Source organism: Diplotaxodon limnothrissa, linkage group LG14, assembly GCF_057381915.1.
Source record: "Diplotaxodon limnothrissa isolate DT_005_m linkage group LG14, D_limnothrissa_male_GT1.1, whole genome shotgun sequence".
Taxonomy (NCBI): domain Eukaryota; kingdom Metazoa; phylum Chordata; class Actinopteri; order Cichliformes; family Cichlidae; genus Diplotaxodon; species Diplotaxodon limnothrissa.
The window spans coordinates 30,576,179-30,589,644 of record NC_140609.1 but is presented as its reverse complement, the minus strand read 5'-3'; positions in this window follow the sequence as shown (position 1 = coordinate 30,589,644).

Below are 13,466 nucleotides of genomic sequence, written 5' to 3'. Positions count from 1 at the left end.
ACCATACAATTCAGTAAATTTTATAGTAAAATTATATTTATAACATGAATATTTACTTCAAATCTTTTTTTTAGCTGTTTTTGTACTTCCTAGTGGAGATCCGTTTGCATTTGCAAAAAACAAGTGATGAAAGGAGCTCTTTTATGAAATGAGTGGTTTTTCAGGGCTGCTTATAGAGCAAGGTAACTGTTTTTTTTTAATCAGATGTTGGTGTGAGTGGTCTCTGCCCATTTAACTACTCCTGGAAAAACAAAAACTATTCTAATGATTGTCTAACCATGTCTTTATTGGTTTTTACTGAGGTGTCAAAACTCATCATTGAGGAAGAAGTCATCAAATGCTGCTTTCATGGGGGAAAGAGTATAAAAAGAAAACATAATTTCATTGTAATTTTTTTGGAAAGCTGCAGAGGTGAAAATTGTATAACTGGCACAAGCCACATAACTGCAGCACTGAGGGTTAAAATGATAATAAGCAGCATCCTCTTCGGGATGTCATGGCTGTTAGATTGGATGTAGTTTTAATTAATGCAGACAATAAAATCAAAGTCACTCGATTACTCAGCTGAACCTTCCTTCTGTGTATCAGTCAAGTCTCCATCCCACCGTGACCTGAGCTTTTGTTTGGGGTTGAATTTTTTATTTTTTTTATTTCACCTAGCTATTTGGGGATTGTTTGTCCTCACATGGGGACAGTTTAGTTTAAAGTAAAACACAATAAAGCTGCCGTTATTTGACAAAGTATAAAAGACTTTGTTAAGCAGAATGAAGTATAAGGTGCAGAAATATCAAATTTTAATGTCCCCATATGAGAACTTGGGGTGTCAGGAGGGCATGGGGGGCACAGAATAATATCTTTAGCCTGCTTACAGTTGCATCTTCAAGCTGCTTGGCAACCCAAATCCATGTCACTACCTCCCTTTTTTTTTTTTTTTTTTAAATGCTTACACATACAAGGTTATACCGAAACAGACTGGTAGGTCACAAAAAAGAGCCTTACCTCCAAATATAAATTACTGCTAATTGAAATGATTATCTTCCTTTTAATTAAGTTGGATCTGCTGAAATAAGTTTGAGGCAAACTCGAAGAAGAGAAACCACAGAAATGTGCAGAGTCAGTCTATGCAAGATTGATTTAATTTTGCAAATAGTTTCATGAACTTCAATAAAAGCTAATCAGAATTTATTTCACTTTAGAATTTCTCATATAATAAATACATTATTGTAGATTTCTTTCAACAGTTACACAAATAGAAAGAACAATGTCCTTTGTCATATCTTTAAACTGGTTCATGTATATCTGTGCCAGAATTTAATGGGTTATTCCTCTGGCTGGGGTTCCATCTCTCTACCCAGTTACATGATCTTTGGCTCTAGATTTTGTGATCTTTCCTGCTGACAAAAAGCACTGAAAGTATACCTCTGCTTTTCCCTTGGCAGAGGAATGACGAGTATATTATTGAGAGGCATTCACACCTCATTGCAGATTCTTCAAATTGAGACAGAATACTGCTGAGTAAGGGTGAACGATGCTCTTCTCTGACGCAGACAAACGGAAGCAGATATTTCAGTCTTCATTTGTGTGGGGCTCGCTCATGTGTCTTGGGGAAACTGTGACAAATGTATTACAGGCAGGAGACCGCCGGCCTCTGGCAGGCTTATCGGAGCAGAGAGCAACCGCCGCATCAGCCTCAGCTAACGGCCTGATTATAACTGCACATTCAACCTTTGATGACTGCGGAGAGGCGTCTGTACTGAAATGCAGAAAATTTAAGAGGATGTGAAGGAGAAAAAACTTGTTACGCCTCCACAAGTCTTCTAAAATCAAGGTTTCAAAACAAAACAAGAGGCAGCAGAGTGAAATTGCTTATTTCGTTCAATACAGTTTTTCTCATGTCAACTTTGTGTCTTTACTGGAGAATGTGTTCCACCCAGCCTCGAAAAACTAGACTTTGATCTTTCCTCTTTGCCTTTTATTTTCCGTCTAAAGCTTCAACTCTTTTTTTTTTTTTTTTTTTTTCTCCGCAGAGTGGAAACTGGTGCTCATTCTGTCTGCGATTTAGGCACATAAATAAATGCTGAATTTTGTGACTTTTAAAGTAAGGCTGTATATTGTATTGAGATCTGGTGACTGTGGAGGCCATTTGAATACAATGAACTAAGTCCAGAAAACCAATTTGAGATGATTTGAGGCATGATGGGTCTTGAAGGATATGGGTGATTTTCTTGAGACAATGCGACTTTTGTAGTTCTTCAAGTAACTGCACAGCCAGAATTACTGATACAAGGCAGGATGGATCCATGTTTTCATGTCATTTATGCAAAGTTCTGACCCTACCATTCAAATTCCAGCACCAATTGTGGCTTGGGCAATGGTTGTTTGAATGGTCGAGTTACTGTTGCCTTTCTGTTAGCCCAAAGCCATTCTCCTCTGACCTTTGGCATCAACAAGGTATTTTCAACCAGTGGAAATGTTCTCTTCTTCAGATCGTTCTCTATAAACACTAGAAATGGTTGTGTTGAACAATCCAAGTAGATCAGCAGTTTCTGAAACACTCAGACACTTCCTTCATTCTTGTTTGTACTTCAATGGATCGTCTTAACCATGGCGACGTGCCTAAATGCACTCATTTGCTGCCGTGTGATTGGACAATTAAACTTTTGCAGTAACAAGCTCTTGAACAGGTGTACCTTACAAAGCGGCTGGTGAATATATCTTACATAGCCAAGCTGGTCTCATATGTGACACGCTGAGAAATTTATTATCTGAGAACAGGAGAAAAAATTAATGAATAGTATGAAACAGGCAGCTATATACTGGCCTTTAAAATTCACTACATAAAGAAATTGGTCTGCTGGAAATTCTTATCTGGAAAAGGTACTAGATATGTCTTCATTAATAGTAAAATATCATTTACACTTAAAATGTGTTAATATTGACAGTTTGGCTAATTTTTGGCTTTTACATTCTGGATTATTCCAGAATCTTTTTCTTTCTTTTTTTTTGTTTTTCAAGCTCTACCCAATTATCATCTGAATAAATGTTGCTCATTAATTTAACATGTAAACGGTGCTGTTGCCGCTTTATCCTTTGCACAAGCTCTTCCTTCTGGTTTAGTTCAGCTTTTTGAACTGTAGGGATGTGATTTGTGTCAGGTTGAGGTGGCAGAGGTGTTACATTTGTTCCAACAGCTTTAGCTCGTTTTCAGTGATGTGTGCGCCAGTCTGTCACTGGCTTTGGATTACTTGTGGCTTACAAAGATGGAGGTGTACGAAGACAACACAAGCAGATGACGTTTTTCAGGAAAAGTCTGCAACAAGTCTGATTCATCAAGTGTGCTGAAGTAAGAAATGATCAAGTTAATTAGCCCCTTTCAAGCCAAATTGAGCAGGTATTTTTCCCCAGTCTTCCATTGGCAGTGAAGCTGAACAGACTCCTCACCTGTTTCGCCCAGCACGTGTCTCACTCCTCTCTCCGTCACTGTAAAGTCTGTGCTGAAGTGGCAGGGGCAGCAGATGGAGCAGATGTCAGTGTCAACGCTCTGCATGTGTGCAGAGATGCAGCATTTCTCAATCCACCCACATACTGTCTTCTCAGGCAGACTGTGCCTGCTGCTCTGTGCTCATTTCAGACTCCTCACAAAGGTAAAACAAAGCTGAATTTCAGCTTATATACTGGTAATAAATATATTCAAACAGAGAAATTCGCACAGTCATACCCTAAAATATTTTTTATGTAACATCTATACAGTATGTAAGTAAGCTGGACTGACAGATTAATAGATGACAGTCTCAGGATGCACAGATTCAAATGGTTTCATACATGAAAATCTCAGAAACTGATTTTATTTTAACTTGTCAGAGTAGGTGATCTCAAAAAAGGTTTATCTAACATTAGCAACTGTTGCCACTAACTGGTGATTTACAATGCAATATGAAAATATAGCATTCATTGTGCTACACAACATATGAATCTTTGCTGCTTGTGTTGTCTGTGTTGACTTTCAGTCTGGTGTGAGTCTCTCCTGTTGTTGTGTTGCTCTCCTCTGTTCTCTGTTTTGCTGCGTGCATGTGTGTATCCAGAATATTAACTAAACAGAAGTAGCTGTCATCAAAGTGATTTGGCTCTTTTCTCCTTCTCTTACTCAGTGTTTCAAGGTTTTGACACGCTCCTGGCAAACCGAATGAGGTGCCTGTGGCTTGCTTGCCTTGGTTGTTGGTTGTTTTGGCTGTTTTGATGTGATAAAGCATCCACGGATATTCCAGAAAAAAAGAACCCATTTTGATCATGTTTACAATTGCCAAAAAAAACACAATGTGAGCGAGCAAAATGCGTTGCTATTTTTTTAAGTCAGCAACCCCAAATTAGCAGTGTTGAGGTGTTAGATTTTTATACAGCAGATGTGATGTAGGGTGGTGAAAATGCACTTCATTAACAAGTGTGAGCACCTCTGTAAGAGCAGACATTTTGGCACTTTGGAAAAAGAAAATAAATTCCATAATTTCATTCATTTGTACATGTACAATGATAAAGGGCTATCCTATTCGATTCTATTCGCTACGTGAATTTAACTGTATATTTATCCTCTTCTCTCTAAAAAGAAGACTTGCATCTGAACAAAGCACAAGACTTCTGGAACAATGTTGTTTGGACCAAAGTAGGGATGTTTGACCGCAATGCCACAATTACAGAATACCTAACACAGCATATCAGCACAAACACCTCATACCAACTACCAAGTGTGGTGGGGGAGGGGCAATGATTTGGGTTTATTTTGCTGCCACAGGACCCGGAAACCTTGAAGTCACTGAGTCCACCACGAACGCCTCTGTGTACCAAAATATTCTAGAGTCAAATGTGAGGTCATCAATTTGACATCTAAAACTTGGGTTGTGCAATAGGACGATGATTCCAAGCACAGCAGAAAATCTACAACAAAATTGCTGAAAAAAGAAAAGAATCAAAATGGTGCAATGGTCCAGTAAAAATCCTGATCGCACTATGTATATATTGTTGCCTAGCTTCAACATATTCAACATAAGTAGTATAATAATACATGTAATATTCTCAATCACAGGATAAACACAGAGGATTTAAAAAGAACAATTTTCCATCTGAGATCAAATAAAAGCTTAAAGTGACAAAAAATGACTGAAGGACAAGTGCAAGGATCTGAACGCTGCACTTAAGTTTAGAGATTTTTAGTTTAGTTTAGTTGGTTTTTTTTCCACTGCTAATCTGCATCAGGCTGCGCTGGATTTTATACATAACACAGAGGAAATTATCCACCTGTTGCCTCAACCACTTATCTCTCCAGGGGTCTGGAGCCGATCCCAGCTGACAAATGTTAATTAATCGTCCATAATATACCAAGTTTAATGATCTGCATGTTTGCAGTAGAGACATTTGAATATAGTTGTTTTTTTAAGGCAGAAAAACTAGACTACATTTCTTTTGTTGTGGATATGGAAACAGAAAACACAAACTCTGCAGAGAAAATCGATCGATTGGTTTCAGAGCTTCTCCTTTGCTGCTGTCTTATTGATTTTTAACTTTGCTGCTATTCAGGGAAAAGGGAAAAAGATGTCTCTCACATCTGTATGTTGCTGAGAGGCTCACTCGCACACGTATTTGTACTACCTTTGTGAGGACAGTGGTTCCTTTCTTTAACCATCACAGCTAAATGAATAATCCAAGCTCTTATTGTGGCTCTAACCTAAGCCTTAAACTCGACCTTACAAGGACACACACACACCATGCATCCTTTGGTCATTATTGCTAGCCGGTGATTAACACAGAGGTGAACCCATCAACACAAGAGGTTACCTTGGCAACCAGGTCTGTGGCATGCTGGAGAGGAGGGGCAGGGGGCCAGCTCCATGGAGACACACACACACACACACACACACACACACACACACACACGCTCGCCCTGTTGCTCATGCTCATCTGTTGGGCAGAGGAGTCGTGACTAAACCAGAGCAGTGAAGTCTGCTGTGGCCCCCTCCCCTCTTCTCCCCCACCCATCCGTCTGTGTGCAATTTTTCTCAGCGACTCACTGTCATGGAGGGAGCCATTCAGCACTCAGTAAGATAATATTATTGGGATGAGAAGAGATGCCGCCACTGTACGGAGGATGTGTGTTTGTATTTCTGTGTGTGTGTGTGTTTCTTTTGTGCAGCGTGACGCATGTGACATGTGCGTATGCGCGCGTTTGATGTCAGAGCGGATCAGAGTGACGGGGAGGCTTCCCGCTGAGCTCAGCCTCCACGCTGCTCTCACATGTTGCCACAGCAAACACTTAGATCCCATGTCTATTTACCACCGTCACAGCTGGAGCGATTGGGGTGCCTGTGGGATCAGCGGCAACTTTATTTAGATGTGCACACACACAGAGACACACACACGCCTGCATCTGACCACAAAACACTTTCCATTCTCCTCATCTTACCACCCCCCGGCCCACTGGTCTCACTCACACACGCACAGCACCATGGACAGAAATAAACATCTCTAGTGTTACCAGCCAGCTGGGATCAGATTTTCACACTTTGCTTTTACTTTCTCAGAGATAATCGTTCCTCTAATTATCCCCAAGACGACACAGATACTCTGATAATCTGCAGGTCGCACACCCATCTTGAGATAAAGATGTTCTGGTCCCTCTTGCATGTGTTTCTGCCTCAGCTCTCACAGCATGACTCCAAAAGGTGCTTGTCTGTCTTCTACAGCTTTCCCCCTCAGTGATTTTTCACAGCCGTGCTCATCATTCAGTGTTTGGATTGGCAGATCTGTGCTGGCTCTCAGAAAGTGTAAATAAGTAGCCATAACTGAGAAGCACAGGTTATTGAGTGTCCACGCGTTTGAGGGATGTGCACAGGATTTTAAGGTTAAATCGCCGTGGCACCCTCTCCACATCAGTTATCTGGTGTTACAGGCGGTCAGGGTTAATCAATGTCACTTCGCCGCTCATTCGGAGCAGACAGCTTCTTCACAACGTGGCTGCAGGTGCTTGTTATTATGGTAATGGTGTCATTGTAAATTTTCAGCCTCCATGGCAGACTGTGGAGACATATTAAACAGGAGCATCTTCCCAGAATGCCTCTGACTCATCTGACATTTCAGTCTGAACCCCAGTCCCTGTCTCTGCAGCCTGCAGCTCTCTCCTCCCTCTCTCTCTCTCTCTCTCCGTTTCCATCTCCATCCATCTCTTCTCTCACTTTTCACTGTTCTGATTCAAGGTTAGCCATTCTTAACACATCTATCACTCGTCTTTTACTCCTTGCTTGTTTCATTCACAGACATTTGGTGTCACAGTTTCCCCCTTAAACATTCGTCAGGTGAATTTCAATCAGCTCGAGCTGATACCTCTCCTCTGCATTTTTCTTGTCAGGATGCATTTTAAGTACAGGATCACAAATCGGTGTCAGTCTGTCACTTTTTTCTCTCATAAAGCAGAACCAGTCTGCCTCAAACCTTTTTTTTTTATTGTTACTGCTGCTGTTTGTTTCCACTTGATTGAATTTGGAATGTAATTAGGAGTGACTGAGGCCGGGGCCATGGGTTTACGGGTAGCGTAATATCTCCCCTAGGAGCCCTTTGAAATAGAATTGACTTTGGAAGGCACGTCTAATTACGGTTTTGCACATGGATGTATTCACTAAGGGTTGCACAGAAAGCCGCGCAGATGCAGCTGCAATCTCCAAGGTCTCCGAGCTGTGGCCATAGATGGTCAGAGCTGTTTTCTTCCAGGCAGGGCATAATGAGATTTGAAATAACAGACCTAAAGAACAGTCAGTATATTTGTTTTCCATGTACGCCTGTAGCCTGCCATGCCAAGGCAACATTTAAATTGGTAATGTGCGCGTCCTCAGTAGCATACTAAAGTGGATATGTATTGCCTGAGCCGCTGTGGAGTGTGGTCCTACATTGTTTATTACATCTCCAACTCGGTTTGCTCGTGGGTTTTATAAGTTCAAGACCTGCAACACGATCACACGTCTCTGCAGGCAGTCAAATAAATAGTTCACGTTGTTTGTGAAGCTACAGTATCGAGCATTCCTCTTGTATGATGCAGCTGTCTGCACACCAAAGAAAGAGGTGAAGAAAACACCTCGTGAGTGTATTTGCACATATAATATAGCAGCGTAGCAGAGGGGTACATTTATTGCTGCAGCCTGTTACACCCTGTCTTATTTGAAACAATAACAGGAGTATAGATAAATTAAATAAACAGGTTACGAGACAGGAAGCATGATAAAAAGAGTGTACTAGGTTGAATAGTAAACAAGCAGTGGCATGTTGTGTGTGTGTGTGTGTGTGTGTGTGTGTGTGTGTGTGTGTGTGTGTGTGTGTGTGTGTGTGTGTGTGTGTGTGAGAGAGATAATAAATGATTGATCAGATGATCTGTATTTTTCAGACAAAGTACCAGTGAATAAATTGCTAACTCACTAATTCAACAGGATGAATTCCTGAAGGAACAAATACGAGAGCAGTTTGATCAGTTGATCAGATGAAAGTAAACTGTAAATTAATTACAATGGTATTAATTGAAATTAATGCGAGTTGGCTGTGCTTACAAATATATGCAAAATTAGCGCATCATAAAAATTACATTGAAAAGTTAGCAGAAACCTTTGTCACTTATTTTGATTGCCCAACACTTTAATTCATTTTCAGAGTGTCAAATACTACAGTCATGTGAAAACAAAGGTTTTTGCAGTTTTCCATTGCGTCAGTTCATTGAGGTTTGTGGTTTGGTCATTTATGTTCTCTTAAGGTCCCACCAAAGCATTTCAATCAGGCTGAGGTCTGGACTGTCTGTTCTAGAATACTTTGGTATACAAAGAAGTTCATGGTCGACTCAATGACCGCAAGGTTCCCAGGTCCCTTGGCTGCAAAACAAACACCCGAATCATCAACCCTGCACCACGGGGCTGACAGTGTGAGGTACTTGTGCTGATATTCTGTGTTTGGTTCTGACATTGTGGCCAAACATCTCCACTTTGGTCTCGTCTTTCCAAAGGAGGATGTTCCAGAAGTCCTGTGGCTTGTTCAGATGCAATTTTGTTGCCATGTTTTTCTTAGAGAGAAGAGGCAATCCTTCCAAACAAGCCATATTTGTTTTTTGTTTTTTCATAGATAGAAACCTGTGTTGAACATATTGAGTACTCCAGGATCAGTCAGTCCAGTGTGAGTGAGTGTATGTGTGTGTCAGTGATGAGGGGACTTATTGAGAATTCAGCAGCTTGATGGCTGGGGGAAAGAAGCTGATGCAGAATCTAGCTGCTCTGCTGCAGATGCTGCAAATGTTGCAAATGGGTGGGGAGAGGTGAGCTCTCCTCAATCAGCACAAAAACTAATTTCTGCTCCAATTTGAAATGACCAGGCTGTTATCTGTCCACTCAGGAACTTTGTGCTGCTGACCACCAAGTGTGACTCTGCTGCATCCTACTGATTTTTGTTTTTCAACATTTTGAGTCAAGTTTTTAGTGTTGCACTCGTCCACCAGCTGGCTCACTTCCTCTGCATGGGCCTAGCTGTCATTATCTCACATGAGGCCTCATGTGTTGTAAACAGTGTGTTGTAAACAATACTGTTGTAAACAGTAGCAGGCCTCAGGGTTATTAGTGGTTGATCTGGCACAGCAGTCGTGGGTCGTCAGAGTGGACAGCAGTGGGATCAGGACGCGGCCCTGATGGCAGCTCAGGGAGATGATGCTAGAGGCATTTTTTACCTGCCCAAACAAACTGGGCTCTGGTGAGGCAGTCTAACAGCCAGTTACACAGGTAAACCCTTTTATGCAAGTGTTGTGGAATGATGGTGTTAACTGCTAAACTGATATCCATGAACAGCATTTGCATGTATTTTATTCTCCTCTAGATGTGCCTGGCTTAGAAGCAGCACAGAGGGCATGGTGTCTTCTATGCAGTGATATGGGCAGTAAACAAACCAGAATGGGTTGAATGCAGGAGGTAGTCAGAAACAATGTGGTCCTTTACCAGCCTCTCAAAGCACTTCTTCATTATGTGGATGAGTGCTACAGGGCAGTAATCATTAAGATGAGTGACTGTGGGTATTTTTGGGTACTGGAATGATGGCAGCAATCTTGAAACAAGATGCTATGACAGCCTTGTTCAGTGACATGTTGAAGATTTCTGTGGGAACCAGAGCTAATTGGTTGGCATACTCCTTGAGGGCCCATCCTGGTATGTTTTCAGGGTCCAATGCTTCCTTTATGTTCCCTTTTTCTCAAGGTCTTCCAGACATGAGCTGTTTCAAGACTAAACGCCTGCACATCAGGGTGTGCAGGCAGGTGTTACAGGTGTTGTTAAGCACTTTGAACTTCCCAAAATGTTTGTTTAGGTTGATTAAAAAAGATTATACTGTTCTCACAGGGTGAGTGAGTAGGGTTAGAGTCCATAATGGCTTTGATATCCTGCCACATTCACCTGGTACTTACAGGGTCATTGGAGAAGTTTCTGTATTCTTGTACCGTGGTTTTGCTTGGCTGCTTTTATGGAATGATTCATGTTGACTTGTTGCTGTTCTGAGTGCCACAATGTCATCTGATTTAAACACATCATTATGTGCTTTGAGCATCGCATGTATCTCTTTACTCATTCACAGTTTATTGTTGTCCAGTATGTGATGATGTTTCTGGTGACAGAGACATCTTCCATGCACTTCTGACTATATGCAGACACAGACTTGGCATGCTCATTCACATTTGCATGTTGATTGTCAGTTGCAGCTGCCAGGAACATGTCCCAGTAAGCATATTCAAAGCAGAGCAGTCCTGTAATGCTTTCAATGCTCCTGCAGGCCAGATTCTCACTTGCTTCATGGTGGGTTTTTCTCTGATTAGCAAAGGCTTGTATGTAGGAATCAGTATCACACAAAGAACCGAGGTGAGGAAGGGGTGCTGCCTTAAATGTTTCCTTTATGTTTGAATAGACTAAGTCCAGTGTGTTCTTTTCACTAGTTGCAAAATCTACATGATGGAAATGAGGGAGAACTGTTCTCATGCAAGCCTGATTAAAGTCTCCTGTTACAATGAAAACACCATCTGGATAAGTATTTGCAAGTCATTGATGGCAGTAGAGAGTATTCAGGGCTTCCTTGATATTTTCACTGCAGGGAATGTGCACAGCTGTGATGATAACAACAGTACATTCAGTGGTCAGGTAGAAGAGCCTAGCTTTTACAAAAAACGCTGTGTGTGAAGAGCTGTGACTTGAGATGACTTCAGTATTTTTGCACAAGCTCTTTTAAGTTTAAATGCACACACGACGACTACAGGTAATAAGAGCACAGCTTCAGAATATTATTGCAACACTTGGAATGGATGGATTTAGCCATGTCTTAGCTTCTGGTAGTCCAGTTTGTTCTCCAAGAAGCGCAGATGTTAACAAGGAGGACATAAGGTCTTGGGGCCTTGCGTGCATCCTGCATGGGCGATCTCCCCCTCTTCCATCAACTGCAATGCTTTCTATTTTTCTATTGCACCACCTTCTTCTACTCCACTAGCAGACAGTGCTGGTAGGAGACTTTACTGCTTGATGTACCAATCATAGCTCATGCAGCTTGTGTAGCCAGCTACGCAGACCTTACAGAGTGCTTGCATGTATAGTTCCTAAACTGTTGGTTTCACAAAGTGCTACCAATGACTGACAGTTGTATATTAGTTTGGCTTTACCATCCAGCAGATTCACAGCCAAACGATCCAGTTTAAGGGCATTTGAGACATTAAATGTCTTTTACTATCAGGAGCCAGTGCAGCTGCAGCCAAATAAGGTGCCACCATCTGGCATCAAGTTAACTCCAACATTTAACATGCTAACTGAAGCCTGTAGAGTCTGAGATGTAGCTCTTGGGTATTTCTATGAACATTGCACGGTCTCACTTTGGGGTGAATTTTTTACAACAAGTAAGTTGCATTAATTTATTATAGTTAGCCAAAAAAAATGAGCTTTGTGTTTTAGATTAAATATACCTAGTATATCTTAGTTTAGCTGACCAGAAATTCTTAAGGTGCTCCAATCAGTGTTTAGCTACAGGAACACTGTTTTAATATGCTAACAAACAATCCTGGTCTCATTCAAGGTGGCCAAAAGTTAGTCTGGGAGGGTGTGACTCCTGTAGATGAAACAGAAGTCTGTAGATAACCTCTACTTTCTTGAGCTATGACCTAAATATAAAGTTAAGTATACAGTTTAAGGCATCGGTTCAATATGCTGACTTTGTAAATTACTGTCTGCATTTAGAATAAACTCCATTAAAAAACAATAAAACACACAGGCTGTGTCTATGCTCTGAATGGCTATGATTCACCTTTTGCTTGAGGCGTCCTTTTTGGAAAAAAAGAAGATGTCGATGGTCATAATGGAAAACACGACTTCAGCAAGTACAGCTCTTGGATTCCTGAGTGCTGCTCTTCATACATTCATTAACTTGTTTATTTTCTGTTTTACACTTCACGGGCGCAGCATTCATGCTGGTATCATTACTAAAGTGTATTGGTGATGAATCATTCTCTTAAATTAATCAGTAACAGCCTAATGTTGCAGATAGAAAAAAACAGTAAATTGTCAGTGTTTTAGAGACCCAAACACAATTTCACAAACCAAATTTTCAAGGGGAGCTTACAACTTTTTTAAAGAACAGTTCACATCCTGGTTTTAAATGTTACACCAAATATACTGATATATAAGCCTAAAAGGATTTTATACAAAATATAAACTACCACAACCTCAAATAACCAGATGGATGGGTGGACAGAAGAAATATGGTTATAAGTAGAATAAATGATTACAGAGTTTGGCTGGTGGGTGTCAGTTTGGTGTGACTGTGTCTGTAGTCTTCATTAAGTCCTGTTTGTATTCATGTAAAGAAGCAAAACGAGTTTCATTCTGACTTTAGTGATTCCATTAACAGGTTTGTTTGTTCCATAGCTGTAGCTCACAGTTTTCAGGGAGGTGCTTGATCCTCCCACAGCTTCTGTATGAGGAGTGATTGATGCCAGGGACACAGTAGCATACGAGGCACACCTGCCTCTGATTGTTGATTCTCACCTCACCATGCTTCTACATCATATTCAGTGCTTTTTAGTAATAAATAGTCTTGACTTTTTGTTAATTAAATCAAGCATAGCAATAACCTTGTGGGAAACGTTCTTGGGATTATAGAATTAAAACACTGATAAATTATTTCTTTCTTTCCACTCATTGTCAGCCTACATTAGCTGTGATAGATTTCAAACTAAATGGTGGTCAGAGCATGGCTGAACTAAGGTCAGTAGGCTTGATTAAGGGGTTACCACACAGAACTGCAGCTGAAATAACAGTAAATATTTCAGGTATACAGTCTGTTCTAGATTGCAAAACAACAAAGCCTACTTTATAATCACATGTCACATGCCAACTGTGAAATCACACAGCCTCATCATCTTTTACCTGGACTTAAAG